The following is a 17543-nucleotide window of genomic DNA, read 5'->3' as shown; positions in this document are numbered from 1 at the left end:
GTACGGTTGACTTTTTATTATGTCGTTTAGATTTTGTTTCACAATAGATTAAATAGGACTATGGATTAAATCATTTAACGTCAATGGCCATTCTAAGCTGAATGTGCCTGCTCTCGTCAGATCGCAGAAGTTACACAGCTTAAGGCCTCGCTATTACCAGTGTGGGAGACTGTTTGGGAATCCGTGGTGCGGTTGACTTTTTATTATGTTGTTTAGATTTTGTTTCACAATAGATTAAATAGGACTATGGATTAAAGCATTTAACGTCAATGGCCATTCTAAGCTGAATGTGCCTGCTCTCGTCCGAACGCAGAAGTTACACAGCTTAAGGCCTCGCTAGTACCAGTGTGGGAGACTGTCTGGGAATCTGTGGTGAGGTTGACTTTTTATTATGTCGTTTAGATTTTGTTTCACAATAGATTAAATAGGACTATGGATTAAATCATTTAACGTCAATGGCCATTCTAAGCTGAATGTGCCTGCTCTCGTCAGATCGCAGAAGTTACACAGCTTAAGGCCTCGCTGGTACCCGTGTGGGAGACTGTCTGGGAATGCGTGGTGCGGTTGACTTTTTATTATGTTGTTTAGATTTTGTTTCACAATAGATTAAATAGGACTATGGATTAAGGCTTTTAATGTCAATGGCCATTCTAAGCTGAATGTGCCTGCTCTCGTCAGATCGCAGAAGTTACACAGCTTAAGGCCTCGCTAGTACCAGTGTGGGAGACTGTCTGGGAATCCGTGGTGCGGTTGACTTTTTATTACGTCGTTTAGATTTTGTTTCACAATAGATTAAATAGGACTATGGATTAAATCATTTAACGTCAATGGCCATTCTAAGCTGAATGTGCCTGCTCTCGTCAGATCGCAGAAGTTACCCAGCTTAAGGCCTCGCTAGTACCAGTGTGGGAGACTGTCTCGGAATCCGTTGTGCGGTTGAATTTTTATTATGTCGTTTAGATTTTGTTTCACAATAGATTAAAAAGGACTATGGATTAAAGCATTTAACGTCAATGGCCATTCTAAGCTGAATGTCCCTGCTCTCGTCAGATCGCAGAAGTTACACAGCTTAAGGCCTCGCTAGTACCAGTGTGTGAGACTGTCTGGGAATCCGTGGTGCGGTTGACTTTTTATTATGTCGTTTAGATTTTGTTTCACAATCGATTAAAAAGGACTATGGATTAAAGCATTTAATGTCAATGGCCATTCTAAGCTGAATGTACCTGCTCTCATCAGATCGCAGAAGTTACACAGCTTAAGGCCTCGCTAGTACCAGTGTGGGAGACTGTCTTGGAATCCGTGGTGCGGTTGACTTTTTATTATGTCGTTTAGATTTTGTTTCACAATAGATTAAATAGGACTATGGATTAAAACATTTAACGTTAATGGCCATTCTAAGCTGAATGTGCCTGCTCTCGTCAGATCGCAGAAGTTACACAGCTTAAGGCCTCGCTAGTACCAGTGTGGGAGACTGTCTGGGAATCCGTGGTGCGGTTGACTTTTTATTATGTCGTTTAGATTTTGTTTCACAATCGATTAAAAAGGACTATGGATTAAAGCATTTAATGTCAATGGCTATTCTAAGCTGAATGTGCCTGCTCTCGTCAGATCGCAGAAGTTACACAGTTAAGGCCTCGCTAGTACCAGTGTGGGAGACTGTCTGGGAATCAGTGGTGCGGTTGCCTTTTTATTATGTCGTTTAGATTTTGTTTCACAATCGATTAAAAAGGACTATGGATTAAAGCATTTCATGTCAATGGCCATTCTAAGCTGAATGTGCCTGCTCTCGTCAGATCGCAGAAGTTACACAGCTTAAGGCCTCGCTAGTACCAGTGTGGGAGACTGTCTGGGAATCCGTGGTGCGGTTGACTTTTTATTATGTCGTTTAGATTTTGTTTCACAATAGATTAAATAGGACTATGGATTAAAGCATTTAACGTCAATGGCCATTCTAAGCTGAATGTGCCTGCTCTCGTCAGAACGCAGAAGTTACACAGCTTAAGGCCTCGCTAGTACCAGTGTGGGAGACTGTCTCGGAATCCGTTGTGCGGTTGAATTTTTATTATGTCGTTTAGATTTTGTTTCACAATGGATTAAAAAGGACTATGGATTAAAGCATTTAATGTCAATGGCCATTCTAAGCTGAATGTCCCTGCTCTCGTCAGATCGCAGAAGTTACACAGCTTAAGGCCTCGCTAGTACCAGTGTGGGAGACTGTCTGGGAATCCGTGGTGCTATTGACTTTTTATTATGTCGTTTAGATTTTGTTTCACAATCGATTAAAAAGGACTATGGATTAAAGCATTTAAAGTCAATGGCCATTCTAAGCTGAATGTGCCTGCTCTCGTCAGATCGCAGAAGTTACACAGCTTAATGCCTCGCTAGTACCAGTTTGGGAGACTGTCTGGGAATCCGTGGTGCGGTTGACTTTTTATTATGTCGTTTAGATTTTGTTTCACAATCGATTAAAAAGGACTATGGATTAAAGCATTTAAAGTCAATGGCCATTCTAAGCTGAATGTGCCTGCTCTCGTTAGAGCGCAAAAGTTACACAGCTTAACGCCTCGCTAGTACCAGTGTGGGAGACTGTCTGGGAATCCGTGGTGCGGTTGACTTTTTATTATGTCGTTTAGATTTTGTTTCACAATAGATTAAATAGGACTATGGATTAAAGCATTTAATGTCAATGGCCATTCTAAGCTGAATGTGCCTGCTCTCGTCAGATCGCAGAAGTTACACAGCTTAAGGCCTCGCTAGTACCAGTGTGGGAGACTGTCTGGGAATCCGTGGTGCGGTTGACTTTTTATTATGTCGTTTAGATTTTGTTTCACAATCGATTAAAAAGGACTATGGATTAAAGCATTTAATGTCAATGGCCATTCTAAGCTGAATGTGCCTGCTCTCGTCAGATCGCAGAAGTTACAAAGCTTAAGGCCTCGCTAGTACCAGTGTGGGAGACTGTCTGGGAATCCGTGGTGCGGTTGACTTTTTATTATGTCGTTTAGATTTTGTTTCACAATAGATTAAATAGGACTATGGATTAAAACATTTAACGTTAATGGCCATTCTAAGCTGAATGTGCCTGCTCTCGTCAGATCGCAGAAGTTACACAGCTTAAGGCCTCGCTAGTACCAGTGTGGGAGACTGTCTGGGAATCCGTGGTGCGGTTGACTTTTTATTATGTCATTTAGATTTTGTTTCACAATCGATTAAAAAGGACTATGGATTAAAGCATTTAATGTCAATGGCCATTCTAAGCCGAATGTGCCTACTCTCGTTAGATCGCAGAAGTTACACAGCTTAACGCCTCGCTAGTACCAGTGTGGGAGACTGTCTGGGAATCCGTGGTGCGGTTGACTTTTTATTATGTCGTTTAGATTTTGTTTCACAATAGATTAAATAGGACTATGGATTAAAGCATTTAACGTCAATGGCCATTCTAAGCTGAATGTGCCTGCTCTCGTCAGATCGCAGAAGTTACACAGCTTAAGGCCTCGCTAGTACCAGTGTGGGAGACTGTCTGGGAATCCGTGGTGCGGTTGACTTTTTATTATGTCGTTTAGATTTTGTTTCACAATCGATTAAAAAGGACTATGGATTAAAGCATTTAATGTCAATGGCCATTCTAAGCTGAATGTGCCTGCCCTCGTTAGATCGCAGAAGTTACACAGCTTAACGCCTCGCTAGTAAAAGTGTGGGAGACTGTCTGGGAATCCATGGTGCGGTTGAATTTTTATTATGTCATTTAGATTTTGTTTCACAATAGATTAAATAGGACTATGGATTAAATCATTTAACGTCAATGGCCATTCTAAGCTGAATGTGCCTGCTCTCGTCAGATCGCAGAAGTTACACAACTTAAGGCCTCGCTAGTACCAGTGTGGGAGACTGTCTGGGAATCCGTGGTGCGGTTGACTTTTTATTATGTCGTTTAGATTTTGTTTCACAATAGATTAAATAGGACTATGGATTAAAGCATTTAACGTCAATGGCCATTCTAAGCTGAATGTGCCTGCTCTCGTCAGAACGCAGAAGTTACACAGCTTAACGCCTCCTTAGTACCAGTGTGGGAGACTGTCTGGGAATCCGTGGTACGGTTGACTTTTTATTATGTCGTTTAGATTTTGTTTCACAATAGATTAAATAGGACTATGGATTAAATCATTTAACGTCAATGGCCATTCTAAGCTGAATGTGCCTGCTCTCGTCAGATCGCAGAAGTTACCCAGCTTAACGCCTCGCTAGTGCCAGTGTGGGAGACTGTCTGGGAATCCGTGGTGCGGTTAACTTTTTATTATGTCGTTTAGATTTTGTTTCACAATAGATTAAATAGGACTATGGATTAAATCATTTAACGTCAATGGCCATTCTAAGCTGAATGTGCCTGCTCTCGTCAGATCGCAGAAGTTACACAGCTTAAGGCCTCGCTAGTACCAGTGTGGGAGACTGTCTGGGAATCCGTGGTGCGGTTGACTTTTTATTATGTCGGTTAGATTATGTTTCACAATCGATTAAAAAGGACTATGGATTAAAGCATTTAATGTCAATGGCCATTCTAAGCTGAATGTGCCTGCTCTTGTTAGATCGCAGAAGTTACACATAGCTTAACGCCTCGCTAGTACCAGTGTGGGTGACTGTCTGGGAATCCGTGGTGCGGTTGACTTTTTATTATGTCGTTTAGATTTTGTTTCACAATAGATTAAATAGGACTATGGATTAAAACATTTAACGTCAATGGCCATTCTAAGCTGAATGTGCCTGCTCTCGTCAGATCGCAGAAGTTACACAGCTTAAGGCCTCGTTAGTACCAGTGTGGGAGACTGTCTGGGAATCCGTGGTGCGGTTGACTTTTTATTATGTCGTTTAGATTTTGTTTCACAATCGATTAAAAAGGACTATGGATTAAAGCATTTAATGTCAATGGCCATTCTAAGCTGAATGTGCCTGCTCTCGTTAGATCGCAGAAGTTACACAGCTTAACGCCTCGCTAGTACCAGTGTGGGAGACTGTCTGGGAATCCGTGGTGTTGTTGACTTTTTATTATGTCGTTTAGATTTTGTTTCACAATAGATTAAATAGGACTATGGATTAAAGCATTTAACGTCAATGGCCATTCTAAGCTGAATGTGCCTGCTCTCGTCAGATCGCAGAAGTTACACATCTTAAGGCCTCGCTAGTACCATTGTGGGAGACTGTCTGGGAATCCGTGGTGCGGTTGAATTTTTATTATGTCGTTTAGATTTTGTTTCACAATCGATTAAAAAGGACTATGGATTAAAGCATTTAATGTCTATGGCCATTCTAAGCTGAATGTCCCTGCTCTCGTCAGATCGCAGAAGTTACACAGCTTAAGGCCTCGCTAGTACCAGTGTGGGAGACTGTCTGTGAATCCGTGGTGCGGTTGACTTTTTATTATGTTGTTTAGATTTTGTTTCACAATAGATTAAATAGGACTATGGATTAAGGCTTTTAATGTCAATGGCCATTCTAAGCTGAATGTACCTGCTCTCGTCAGATCGCAGAAGTTACACAGCTTAAGGCCTCGCTAGTACGAGTGTGGGAGACTGTCTGGGAATCCGTGGTGCGGTTGACTTTTTATTATGTCGTTTAGATTTTGTTTCACAATAGATTAAATAGGACTATGGATTAAAGCATTTAACGTCAATGGCCATTCTAAGCTGAATGTGCCTGCTCTCGTCAGAACGCAGAAGTTACACAGCTTAACGCCTCCTTAGTACCAGTGTGGGAGACTGTCTGGGAATCCGTGGTACGGTTGACTTTTTATTATGTCGTTTAGATTTTGTTTCACAATAGATTAAATAGGACTATGGATTAAATCATTTAACGTCAATGGCCATTCTAAGCTGAATGTGCCTGCTCTCGTCAGATCGCAGAAGTTACACAGCTTAAGGCCTCGCTATTACCAGTGTGGGAGACTGTTTGGGAATCCGTGGTGCGGTTGACTTTTTATTATGTTGTTTAGATTTTGTTTCACAATAGATTAAATAGGACTATGGATTAAAGCATTTAACGTCAATGGCCATTCTAAGCTGAATGTGCCTGCTCTCGTCCGAACGCAGAAGTTACACAGCTTAAGGCCTCGCTAGTACCAGTGTGGGAGACTGTCTGGGAATCTGTGGTGAGGTTGACTTTTTATTATGTCGTTTAGATTTTGTTTCACAATAGATTAAATAGGACTATGGATTAAATCATTTAACGTCAATGGCCATTCTAAGCTGAATGTGCCTGCTCTCGTCAGATCGCAGAAGTTACACAGCTTAAGGCCTCGCTGGTACCCGTGTGGGAGACTGTCTGGGAATGCGTGGTGCGGTTGACTTTTTATTATGTTGTTTAGATTTTGTTTCACAATAGATTAAATAGGACTATGGATTAAGGCTTTTAATGTCAATGGCCATTCTAAGCTGAATGTGCCTGCTCTCGTCAGATCGCAGAAGTTACACAGCTTAAGGCCTCGCTAGTACCAGTGTGGGAGACTGTCTGGGAATCCGTGGTGCGGTTGACTTTTTATTACGTCGTTTAGATTTTGTTTCACAATAGATTAAATAGGACTATGGATTAAATCATTTAACGTCAATGGCCATTCTAAGCTGAATGTGCCTGCTCTCGTCAGATCGCAGAAGTTACCCAGCTTAAGGCCTCGCTAGTACCAGTGTGGGAGACTGTCTCGGAATCCGTTGTGCGGTTGAATTTTTATTATGTCGTTTAGATTTTGTTTCACAATAGATTAAAAAGGACTATGGATTAAAGCATTTAACGTCAATGGCCATTCTAAGCTGAATGTCCCTGCTCTCGTCAGATCGCAGAAGTTACACAGCTTAAGGCCTCGCTAGTACCAGTGTGTGAGACTGTCTGGGAATCCGTGGTGCGGTTGACTTTTTATTATGTTGTTTAGATTTTGTTTCACAATAGATTAAATAGGACTATGGATTAAGGCTTTTAATGTCAATGGCCATTCTAAGCTGAATGTGCCTGCTCTCGTCAGATCGCAGAAGTTACACAGCTTAAGGCCTCGCTAGTACTAGTGTGGGAGACTGTCTGGGAATCCGTGGTGCGGTTGACTTTTTATTATGTCGTTTAGATTTTGTTTCACAATCGATTAAAAAGGACTATGGATTAAAGCATTTAATGTCAATGGCCATTCTAAGCTGAATGTACCTGCTCTCATCAGATCGCAGAAGTTACACAGCTTAAGGCCTCGCTAGTACCAGTGTGGGAGACTGTCTTGGAATCCGTGGTGCGGTTGACTTTTTATTATGTCGTTTAGATTTTGTTTCACAATAGATTAAATAGGACTATGGATTAAAACATTTAACGTTAATGGCCATTCTAAGCTGAATGTGCCTGCTCTCGTCAGATCGCAGAAGTTACACAGCTTAAGGCCTCGCTAGTACCAGTGTGGGAGACTGTCTGGGAATCCGTGGTGCGGTTGACTTTTTATTATGTCGTTTAGATTTTGTTTCACAATCGATTAAAAAGGACTATGGATTAAAGCATTTAATGTCAATGGCTATTCTAAGCTGAATGTGCCTGCTCTCGTCAGATCGCAGAAGTTACACAGGTTAAGGCCTCGCTAGTACCAGTGTGGGAGACTGTCTGGGAATCAGTGGTGCGGTTGCCTTTTTATTATGTCGTTTAGATTTTGTTTCACAATCGATTAAAAAGGACTATGGATTAAAGCATTTCATGTCAACGGCCATTCTAAGCTGAATGTGCCTGCTCTCGTCAGATCGCAGAAGTTACACAGCTTAAGGCCTCGCTAGTACCAGTGTGGGAGACTGTCTGGGAATCCGTGGTGCGGTTGACTTTTTATTATGTCGTTTAGATTTTGTTTCACAATAGATTAAATAGGACTATGGATTAAAGCATTTAACGTCAATGGCCATTCTAAGCTGAATGTGCCTGCTCTCGTCAGAACGCAGAAGTTACACAGCTTAAGGCCTCGCTAGTACCAGTGTGGGAGACTGTCTCGGAATCCGTTGTGCGGTTGAATTTTTATTATGTCGTTTAGATTTTGTTTCACAATGGATTAAAAAGGACTATGGATTAAAGCATTTAATGTCAATGGCCATTCTAAGCTGAATGTCCCTGCTCTCGTCAGATCGCAGAAGTTACACAGCTTAAGGCCTCGCTAGTACCAGTGTGGGAGACTGTCTGGGAATCCGTGGTGCTATTGACTTTTTATTATGTCGTTTAGATTTTGTTTCACAATCGATTAAAAAGGACTATGGATTAAAGCATTTAAAGTCAATGGCCATTCTAAGCTGAATGTGCCTGCTCTCGTCAGATCGCAGAAGTTACACAGCTTAATGCCTCGCTAGTACCAGTTTGGGAGACTGTCTGGGAATCCGTGGTGCGGTTGACTTTTTATTATGTCGTTTAGATTTTGTTTCACAATCGATTAAAAAGGACTATGGATTAAAGCATTTAAAGTCAATGGCCATTCTAAGCTGAATGTGCCTGCTCTCGTTAGAGCGCAAAAGTTACACAGCTTAACGCCTCGCTAGTACCAGTGTGGGAGACTGTCTGGGAATCCGTGGTGCGGTTGACTTTTTATTATGTCGTTTAGATTTTGTTTCACAATAGATTAAATAGGACTATGGATTAAAGCATTTAATGTCAATGGCCATTCTAAGCTGAATGTGCCTGCTCTCGTCAGATCGCAGAAGTTACAAAGCTTAAGGCCTCGCTAGTACCAGTGTGGGAGACTGTCTGGGAATCCGTGGTGCGGTTGACTTTTTATTATGTCGTTTAGATTTTGTTTCACAATAGATTAAATAGGACTATGGATTAAAACATTTAACGTTAATGGCCATTCTAAGCTGAATGTGCCTGCTCTCGTCAGATCGCAGAAGTTACACAGCTTAAGGCCTCGCTAGTACCAGTGTGGGAGACTGTCTGGGAATCCGTGGTGCGGTTGACTTTTTATTATGTCATTTAGATTTTGTTTCACAATCGATTAAAAAGGACTATGGATTAAAGCATTTAATGTCAATGGCCATTCTAAGCCGAATGTGCCTACTCTCGTTAGATCGCAGAAGTTACACAGCTTAACGCCTCGCTAGTACCAGTGTGGGAGACTGTCTGGGAATCCGTGGTGCGGTTGACTTTTTATTATGTCGTTTAGATTTTGTTTCACAATAGATTAAATAGGACTATGGATTAAAGCATTTAACGTCAATGGCCATTCTAAGCTGAATGTGCCTGCTCTCGTCAGATCGCAGAAGTTACACAGCTTAAGGCCTCGCTAGTACCAGTGTGGGAGACTGTCTGGGAATCCGTGGTGCGGTTGACTTTTTATTATGTCGTTTAGATTTTGTTTCACAATCGATTAAAAAGGACTATGGATTAAAGCATTTAATGTCAATGGCCATTCTAAGCTGAATGTGCCTGCCCTCGTTAGATCGCAGAAGTTACACAGCTTAACGCCTCGCTAGTAAAAGTGTGGGAGACTGTCTGGGAATCCATGGTACGGTTGACTTTTTATTATGTCGTTTAGATTTTGTTTCACAATAGATTAAATAGGACTATGGATTAAATCATTTAACGTCAATGGCCATTCTAAGCTGAATGTGCCTGCTCTCGTCAGATCGCAGAAGTTACCCAGCTTAACGCCTCGCTAGTGCCAGTGTGGGAGACTGTCTGGGAATCCGTGGTGCGGTTAACTTTTTATTATGTCGTTTAGATTTTGTTTCACAATAGATTAAATAGGACTATGGATTAAATCATTTAACGTCAATGGCCATTCTAAGCTGAATGTGCCTGCTCTCGTCAGATCGCAGAAGTTACACAGCTTAAGGCCTCGCTGGTACCCGTGTGGGAGACTGTCTGGGAATGCGTGGTGCGGTTGACTTTTTATTATGTTGTTTAGATTTTGTTTCACAATAGATTAAATAGGACTATGGATTAAGGCTTTTAATGTCAATGGCCATTCTAAGCTGAATGTGCCTGCTCTCGTCAGATCACAGAAGTTACACAGCTTAAGGCCTCGCTAGTACCAGTGTGGGAGACTGTCTGAGAATCCGTGGTGCGGTTGACTTTTTATTATGTCGTTTAGATTTTGTTTCACAATAGATTAAATAGGACTATGGATTAAATCATTTAACGTCAATGGCCATTCTAAGCTGAATGTGCCTGCTCTCGTCAGATCGCAGAAGTTACCCAGCTTAAGGCCTCGCTAGTACCAGTGTGGGAGACTGTCTCGGAATCCGTTGTGCGGTTGAATTTTTATTATGTCGTTTAGATTTTGTTTCACAATCGATTAAAAAGGACTATGGATTAAAGCATTTAATGTCAATGGCCATTCTAAGCTGAATGTCCCTGCTCTCGTCAGATCGCAGAAGTTACACAGCTTAAGGCCTCGCTAGTACCAGTGTGGGAGACTGTCTGGGAATCCGTGGTGCTATTGACTTTTTATTATGTCGTTTAGATTTTGTTTCACAATCGATTAAAAAGGACTATTGATTAAAGCATTTAATGTCAATGGCCATTCTAAGCTGAATGTGCCTGCTCTCGTCAGATCGCAGAAATTACACAGCTTAAGGCCTCGCTAGTACCAGTGTGGGAGACTGTCTGGGAACCCGTGGTGCGGTTGACTTTTTATTATGTCGTTTAGATTTTGTTTCACAATCGATTAAAAAGGACTATGGATTAAAGCATTTAACGTCAATGGCCATTCTAAGCTGAATGTGCCTGCTCTCGTCAGAACGCAGAAGTTACACAGCTTAAGGCCTCGCTAGTACCAGTGTGGGAGACTGTCTGGGAATCCGTGGTGTGGTTGACTTTTTATTATGTCGTTTAGATTTTGTTTCACAATCGATTAAAAAGGACTATGGGTTAAAGCATATAAAGTCAATGGCCATTCTAAGCTGAATGTGCCTGCTCTCGTTAGAGCGCAGAAGTTACACAGCTTAACGCCTCGCTAGTACCAGTGTGGTAGACTGTCTGGGAATCCGTGGTGCGGTTGACTTTTTATTATGTTGTTTAGATTTTGTTTCACAATAGATTAAATATGACTATGGATTAAAGCATTTAACGTCAATGGCCATTCTAAGCTGAATGTGCCTGCTCTCGTCCGAACGCAGAAGTTACACAGCTTAAGGCCTCGCTAGTACCAGTGTGGGAGACTGTCTGGGAATCTGTGGTGCGGTAGAGATTTTATTATGTCGTTTAGATTTTGTTTCACAATCGATTAAAAAGGACTATGGATTAAAGCCTTTAATGTCAATGGCCATTCTAAGCTGAATGTCCCTGCTCTCGTCAGATCGCAGAAGTTACACAGCTTAAGGCCTCGCTGGTACCAGTGTGGGAGACTGTCTGGGAATGCGTGGTGCGGTTGACTTTTTATTATGTTGTTTAGATTTTGTTTCACAATAGATTAAATAGGACTATGGATTAAAGCTTTTAATGTCAATGGCCATTCTAAGCTGAATGTGCCTGCTCTCGTCAGATCGCAGAAGTTACACAGCTTAAGGCCTCGCTAGTACCAGTGTGGGAGACTGTCTGGGAATCCGTGGTGCGGTTGACTTTTTATTATGTCGGTTAGATTATGTTTCACAATCGATTAAAAAGGACTATGGATTAAAGCATTTAATGTCAATGGCCATTCTAAGCTGAATGTGCCTGCTCTTGTTAGATCGCAGAAGTTACACATAGCTTAACGCCTCGCTAGTACCAGTGTGGGTGACTGTCTGGGAATCCGTGGTGCGGTTGACTTTTTATTATGTCGTTTAGATTTTGTTTCACAATAGATTAAATAGGACTATGGATTAAAACATTTAACGTCAATGGCCATTCTAAGCTGAATGTGCCTGCTCTCGTCAGATCGCAGAAGTTACACAGCTTAAGGCCTCGTTAGTACCAGTGTGGGAGACTGTCTGGGAATCCGTGGTGCGGTTGACTTTTTATTATGTCGTTTAGATTTTGTTTCACAATCGATTAAAAAGGACTATGGATTAAAGCATTTAATGTCAATGGCCATTCTAAGCTGAATGTGCCTGCTCTCGTTAGATCGCAGAAGTTACACAGCTTAACGCCTCGCTAGTACCAGTGTGGGAGACTGTCTGGGAATCCGTGGTGTTGTTGACTTTTTATTATGTCGTTTAGATTTTGTTTCACAATAGATTAAATAGGACTATGGATTAAATCATTTAACGTCAATGGCCATTCTAAGCTGAATGTGCCTGCTCTCGTCAGATCGCAGAAGTTACCCAGCTTAACGCCTCGCTAGTGCCAGTGTGGGAGACTGTCTGGGAATCCGTGGTGCGGTTAACTTTTTATTATGTCGTTTAGATTTTGTTTCACAATAGATTAAATAGGACTATGGATTAAATCATTTAACGTCAATGGCCATTCTAAGCTGAATGTGCCTGCTCTCGTCAGATCGCAGAAGTTACACAGCTTAAGGCCTCGCTGGTACCCGTGTGGGAGACTGTCTGGGAATGCGTGGTGCGGTTGACTTTTTATTATGTTGTTTAGATTTTGTTTCACAATAGATTAAATAGGACTATGGATTAAGGCTTTTAATGTCAATGGCCATTCTAAGCTGAATGTGCCTGCTCTCGTCAGATCGCAGAAGTTACACAGCTTAAGGCCTCGCTAGTACCAGTGTGGGAGACTGTCTGAGAATCCGTGGTGCGGTTGACTTTTTATTATGTCGTTTAGATTTTGTTTCACAATAGATTAAATAGGACTATGGATTAAATCATTTAACGTCAATGGCCATTCTAAGCTGAATGTGCCTGCTCTCGTCAGATCGCAGAAGTTACCCAGCTTAAGGCCTCGCTAGTACCAGTGTGGGAGACTGTCTCGGAATCCGTTGTGCGGTTGAATTTTTATTATGTCGTTTAGATTTTGTTTCACAATCGATTAAAAAGGACTATGGATTAAAGCATTTAATGTCAATGGCCATTCTAAGCTGAATGTCCCTGCTCTCGTCAGATCGCAGAAGTTACACAGCTTAAGGCCTCGCTAGTACCAGTGTGGGAGACTGTCTGGGAATCCGTGGTGCTATTGACTTTTTATTATGTCGTTTAGATTTTGTTTCACAATCGATTAAAAAGGACTATTGATTAAAGCATTTAATGTCAATGGCCATTCTAAGCTGAATGTGCCTGCTCTCGTCAGATCGCAGAAATTACACAGCTTAAGGCCTCGCTAGTACCAGTGTGGGAGACTGTCTGGGAACCCGTGGTGCGGTTGACTTTTTATTATGTCGTTTAGATTTTGTTTCACAATCGATTAAAAAGGACTATGGATTAAAGCATTTAACGTCAATGGCCATTCTAAGCTGAATGTGCCTGCTCTCGTCAGAACGCAGAAGTTACACAGCTTAAGGCCTCGCTAGTACCAGTGTGGGAGACTGTCTGGGAATCCGTGGTGTGGTTGACTTTTTATTATGTCGTTTAGATTTTGTTTCACAATCGATTAAAAAGGACTATGGGTTAAAGCATATAAAGTCAATGGCCATTCTAAGCTGAATGTGCCTGCTCTCGTTAGAGCGCAGAAGTTACACAGCTTAACGCCTCGCTAGTACCAGTGTGGTAGACTGTCTGGGAATCCGTGGTGCGGTTGACTTTTTATTATGTTGTTTAGATTTTGTTTCACAATAGATTAAATATGACTATGGATTAAAGCATTTAACGTCAATGGCCATTCTAAGCTGAATGTGCCTGCTCTCGTCCGAACGCAGAAGTTACACAGCTTAAGGCCTCGCTAGTACCAGTGTGGGAGACTGTCTGGGAATCTGTGGTGCGGTAGAGATTTTATTATGTCGTTTAGATTTTGTTTCACAATCGATTAAAAAGGACTATGGATTAAAGCCTTTAATGTCAATGGCCATTCTAAGCTGAATGTCCCTGCTCTCGTCAGATCGCAGAAGTTACACAGCTTAAGGCCTCGCTGGTACCAGTGTGGGAGACTGTCTGGGAATGCGTGGTGCGGTTGACTTTTTATTATGTTGTTTAGATTTTGTTTCACAATAGATTAAATAGGACTATGGATTAAAGCTTTTAATGTCAATGGCCATTCTAAGCTGAATGTGCCTGCTCTCGTCAGATCGCAGAAGTTACACAGCTTAAGGCCTCGCTAGTACCAGTGTGGGAGACTGTCTGGGAATCCGTGGTGCGGTTGACTTTTTATTATGTCGGTTAGATTATGTTTCACAATCGATTAAAAAGGACTATGGATTAAAGCATTTAATGTCAATGGCCATTCTAAGCTGAATGTGCCTGCTCTTGTTAGATCGCAGAAGTTACACATAGCTTAACGCCTCGCTAGTACCAGTGTGGGTGACTGTCTGGGAATCCGTGGTGCGGTTGACTTTTTATTATGTCGTTTAGATTTTGTTTCACAATAGATTAAATAGGACTATGGATTAAAACATTTAACGTCAATGGCCATTCTAAGCTGAATGTGCCTGCTCTCGTCAGATCGCAGAAGTTACACAGCTTAAGGCCTCGTTAGTACCAGTGTGGGAGACTGTCTGGGAATCCGTGGTGCGGTTGACTTTTTATTATGTCGTTTAGATTTTGTTTCACAATCGATTAAAAAGGACTATGGATTAAAGCATTTAATGTCAATGGCCATTCTAAGCTGAATGTGCCTGCTCTCGTTAGATCGCAGAAGTTACACAGCTTAACGCCTCGCTAGTACCAGTGTGGGAGACTGTCTGGGAATCCGTGGTGTTGTTGACTTTTTATTATGTCGTTTAGATTTTGTTTCACAATAGATTAAATAGGACTATGGATTAAAGCATTTAACGTCAATGGCCATTCTAAGCTGAATGTGCCTGCTCTCGTCAGATCGCAGAAGTTACACATCTTAAGGCCTCGCTAGTACCAGTGTGGGAGACTGTCTGGGAATCCGTGGTGCGGTTGAATTTTTATTATGTCGTTTAGATTTTGTTTCACAATCGATTAAAAAGGACTATGGATTAAAGCATTTAATGTCTATGGCCATTCTAAGCTGAATGTCCCTGCTCTCGTCAGATCGCATAAGTTACACAGCTTAAGGCCTCGCTAGTACCAGTGTGGGAGACTGTCTGTGAATCCGTGGTGCGGTTGACTTTTTATTATGTTGTTTAGATTTTGTTTCACAATAGATTAAATAGGACTATGGATTAAGGCTTTTAATGTCAATGGCCATTCTAAGCTGAATGTACCTGCTCTCGTCAGATCGCAGAAGTTACACAGCTTAAGGCCTCGCTAGTACGAGTGTGGGAGACTGTCTGGGAATCCGTGGTGCGGTTGACTTTTTATTATGTCGTTTAGATTTTGTTTCACAATAGATTAAATAGGACTATGGATTAAAGCATTTAACGTCAATGGCCATTCTAAGCTGAATGTGCCTGCTCTCGTCAGAACGCAGAAGTTACACAGCTTAACGCCTCCTTAGTACCAGTGTGGGAGACTGTCTGGGAATCCGTGGTACGGTTGACTTTTTATTATGTCGTTTAGATTTTGTTTCACAATAGATTAAATAGGACTATGGATTAAATCATTTAACGTCAATGGCCATTCTAAGCTGAATGTGCCTGCTCTCGTCAGATCGCAGAAGTTACACAGCTTAAGGCCTCGCTATTACCAGTGTGGGAGACTGTTTGGGAATCCGTGGTGCGGTTGACTTTTTATTATGTTGTTTAGATTTTGTTTCACAATAGATTAAATAGGACTATGGATTAAAGCATTTAACGTCAATGGCCATTCTAAGCTGAATGTGCCTGCTCTCGTCCGAACGCAGAAGTTACACAGCTTAAGGCCTCGCTAGTACCAGTGTGGGAGACTGTCTGGGAATCTGTGGTGAGGTTGACTTTTTATTATGTCGTTTAGATTTTGTTTCACAATAGATTAAATAGGACTATGGATTAAATCATTTAACGTCAATGGCCATTCTAAGCTGAATGTGCCTGCTCTCGTCAGATCGCAGAAGTTACACAGCTTAAGGCCTCGCTGGTACCCGTGTGGGAGACTGTCTGGGAATGCGTGGTGCGGTTGACTTTTTATTATGTTGTTTAGATTTTGTTTCACAATAGATTAAATAGGACTATGGATTAAGGCTTTTAATGTCAATGGCCATTCTAAGCTGAATGTGCCTGCTCTCGTCAGATCGCAGAAGTTACACAGCTTAAGGCCTCGCTAGTACCAGTGTGGGAGACTGTCTGGGAATCCGTGGTGCGGTTGACTTTTTATTACGTCGTTTAGATTTTGTTTCACAATAGATTAAATAGGACTATGGATTAAATCATTTAACGTCAATGGCCATTCTAAGCTGAATGTGCCTGCTCTCGTCAGATCGCAGAAGTTACCCAGCTTAAGGCCTCGCTAGTACCAGTGTGGGAGACTGTCTCGGAATCCGTTGTGCGGTTGAATTTTTATTATGTCGTTTAGATTTTGTTTCACAATAGATTAAAAAGGACTATGGATTAAAGCATTTAACGTCAATGGCCATTCTAAGCTGAATGTCCCTGCTCTCGTCAGATCGCAGAAGTTACACAGCTTAAGGCCTCGCTAGTACCAGTGTGTGAGACTGTCTGGGAATCCGTGGTGCGGTTGACTTTTTATTATGTTGTTTAGATTTTGTTTCACAATAGATTAAATAGGACTATGGATTAAGGCTTTTAATGTCAATGGCCATTCTAAGCTGAATGTGCCTGCTCTCGTCAGATCGCAGAAGTTACACAGCTTAAGGCCTCGCTAGTACTAGTGTGGGAGACTGTCTGGGAATCCGTGGTGCGGTTGACTTTTTATTATGTCGTTTAGATTTTGTTTCACAATCGATTAAAAAGGACTATGGATTAAAGCATTTAATGTCAATGGCCATTCTAAGCTGAATGTACCTGCTCTCATCAGATCGCAGAAGTTACACAGCTTAAGGCCTCGCTAGTACCAGTGTGGGAGACTGTCTTGGAATCCGTGGTGCGGTTGACTTTTTATTATGTCGTTTAGATTTTGTTTCACAATAGATTAAATAGGACTATGGATTAAAACATTTAACGTTAATGGCCATTCTAAGCTGAATGTGCCTGCTCTCGTCAGATCGCAGAAGTTACACAGCTTAAGGCCTCGCTAGTACCAGTGTGGGAGACTGTCTGGGAATCCGTGGTGCGGTTGACTTTTTATTATGTCGTTTAGATTTTGTTTCACAATCGATTAAAAAGGACTATGGATTAAAGCATTTAATGTCAATGGCTATTCTAAGCTGAATGTGCCTGCTCTCGTCAGATCGCAGAAGTTACACAGGTTAAGGCCTCGCTAGTACCAGTGTGGGAGACTGTCTGGGAATCAGTGGTGCGGTTGCCTTTTTATTATGTCGTTTAGATTTTGTTTCACAATCGATTAAAAAGGACTATGGATTAAAGCATTTCATGTCAATGGCCATTCTAAGCTGAATGTGCCTGCTCTCGTCAGATCGCAGAAGTTACACAGCTTAAGGCCTCGCTAGTACCAGTGTGGGAGACTGTCTGGGAATCCGTGGTGCGGTTGACTTTTTATTATGTCGTTTAGATTTTGTTTCACAATAGATTAAAT

The 17543-nt window shown here is 41.7% G+C and overlaps 32 pseudogenes; all 32 read left to right on the top strand.

Moving 5' to 3' along the window:
• Nucleotides 1–2125: 2125 nt before the first annotated feature.
• Nucleotides 2126–2241, top strand: LOC142713074 (5S ribosomal RNA; annotated as a pseudogene).
• Nucleotides 2242–3427: 1186 nt separating this feature from the next.
• On the top strand, nt 3428–3544 carry LOC142713112 (5S ribosomal RNA; annotated as a pseudogene).
• An 813-nt stretch (nt 3545–4357) lies between these two features.
• LOC142713111 (5S ribosomal RNA) lies at nt 4358–4474 on the top strand (annotated as a pseudogene).
• A 257-nt stretch (nt 4475–4731) lies between these two features.
• LOC142713053 (5S ribosomal RNA) lies at nt 4732–4848 on the top strand (annotated as a pseudogene).
• Nucleotides 4849–5475: 627 nt separating this feature from the next.
• On the top strand, nt 5476–5592 carry LOC142713198 (5S ribosomal RNA; annotated as a pseudogene).
• Nucleotides 5593–6405: 813 nt separating this feature from the next.
• LOC142713110 (5S ribosomal RNA) lies at nt 6406–6522 on the top strand (annotated as a pseudogene).
• A 441-nt stretch (nt 6523–6963) lies between these two features.
• Nucleotides 6964–7080, top strand: LOC142713072 (5S ribosomal RNA; annotated as a pseudogene).
• Nucleotides 7081–7149: 69 nt separating this feature from the next.
• LOC142713101 (5S ribosomal RNA) lies at nt 7150–7266 on the top strand (annotated as a pseudogene).
• A 69-nt stretch (nt 7267–7335) lies between these two features.
• LOC142713205 (5S ribosomal RNA) lies at nt 7336–7452 on the top strand (annotated as a pseudogene).
• A 255-nt stretch (nt 7453–7707) lies between these two features.
• On the top strand, nt 7708–7824 carry LOC142713005 (5S ribosomal RNA; annotated as a pseudogene).
• A 254-nt stretch (nt 7825–8078) lies between these two features.
• On the top strand, nt 8079–8196 carry LOC142713723 (5S ribosomal RNA; annotated as a pseudogene).
• Nucleotides 8197–8823: 627 nt separating this feature from the next.
• Nucleotides 8824–8940, top strand: LOC142713204 (5S ribosomal RNA; annotated as a pseudogene).
• A 255-nt stretch (nt 8941–9195) lies between these two features.
• On the top strand, nt 9196–9312 carry LOC142713109 (5S ribosomal RNA; annotated as a pseudogene).
• A 998-nt stretch (nt 9313–10310) lies between these two features.
• Nucleotides 10311–10428, top strand: LOC142713722 (5S ribosomal RNA; annotated as a pseudogene).
• A 69-nt stretch (nt 10429–10497) lies between these two features.
• LOC142713138 (5S ribosomal RNA) lies at nt 10498–10614 on the top strand (annotated as a pseudogene).
• A 69-nt stretch (nt 10615–10683) lies between these two features.
• On the top strand, nt 10684–10800 carry LOC142713156 (5S ribosomal RNA; annotated as a pseudogene).
• A 627-nt stretch (nt 10801–11427) lies between these two features.
• On the top strand, nt 11428–11544 carry LOC142713108 (5S ribosomal RNA; annotated as a pseudogene).
• Nucleotides 11545–11801: 257 nt separating this feature from the next.
• Nucleotides 11802–11918, top strand: LOC142713052 (5S ribosomal RNA; annotated as a pseudogene).
• Nucleotides 11919–11986: 68 nt separating this feature from the next.
• On the top strand, nt 11987–12105 carry LOC142713601 (5S ribosomal RNA; annotated as a pseudogene).
• An 811-nt stretch (nt 12106–12916) lies between these two features.
• On the top strand, nt 12917–13034 carry LOC142713721 (5S ribosomal RNA; annotated as a pseudogene).
• Nucleotides 13035–13103: 69 nt separating this feature from the next.
• On the top strand, nt 13104–13220 carry LOC142713137 (5S ribosomal RNA; annotated as a pseudogene).
• Nucleotides 13221–13289: 69 nt separating this feature from the next.
• LOC142713155 (5S ribosomal RNA) lies at nt 13290–13406 on the top strand (annotated as a pseudogene).
• Nucleotides 13407–14033: 627 nt separating this feature from the next.
• On the top strand, nt 14034–14150 carry LOC142713105 (5S ribosomal RNA; annotated as a pseudogene).
• Nucleotides 14151–14407: 257 nt separating this feature from the next.
• On the top strand, nt 14408–14524 carry LOC142713050 (5S ribosomal RNA; annotated as a pseudogene).
• Nucleotides 14525–14592: 68 nt separating this feature from the next.
• Nucleotides 14593–14711, top strand: LOC142713600 (5S ribosomal RNA; annotated as a pseudogene).
• Nucleotides 14712–15151: 440 nt separating this feature from the next.
• Nucleotides 15152–15268, top strand: LOC142713197 (5S ribosomal RNA; annotated as a pseudogene).
• Nucleotides 15269–15708: 440 nt separating this feature from the next.
• On the top strand, nt 15709–15827 carry LOC142713514 (5S ribosomal RNA; annotated as a pseudogene).
• A 254-nt stretch (nt 15828–16081) lies between these two features.
• Nucleotides 16082–16198, top strand: LOC142713103 (5S ribosomal RNA; annotated as a pseudogene).
• A 441-nt stretch (nt 16199–16639) lies between these two features.
• On the top strand, nt 16640–16756 carry LOC142713071 (5S ribosomal RNA; annotated as a pseudogene).
• A 69-nt stretch (nt 16757–16825) lies between these two features.
• On the top strand, nt 16826–16942 carry LOC142713100 (5S ribosomal RNA; annotated as a pseudogene).
• Nucleotides 16943–17011: 69 nt separating this feature from the next.
• On the top strand, nt 17012–17128 carry LOC142713202 (5S ribosomal RNA; annotated as a pseudogene).
• A 254-nt stretch (nt 17129–17382) lies between these two features.
• Nucleotides 17383–17501, top strand: LOC142713632 (5S ribosomal RNA; annotated as a pseudogene).
• The last annotated feature ends 42 nt before the right edge of the window (nt 17502–17543 follow it).

The sequence above is a fragment of the Rhinoderma darwinii genome, unplaced genomic scaffold (assembly GCF_050947455.1).
Source record: "Rhinoderma darwinii isolate aRhiDar2 unplaced genomic scaffold, aRhiDar2.hap1 Scaffold_434, whole genome shotgun sequence".
NCBI lineage: Eukaryota > Metazoa > Chordata > Amphibia > Anura > Rhinodermatidae > Rhinoderma > Rhinoderma darwinii.
Note: the sequence above shows the minus strand (reverse complement) of the source record. Positions and strands in the feature narration are given on the sequence as shown.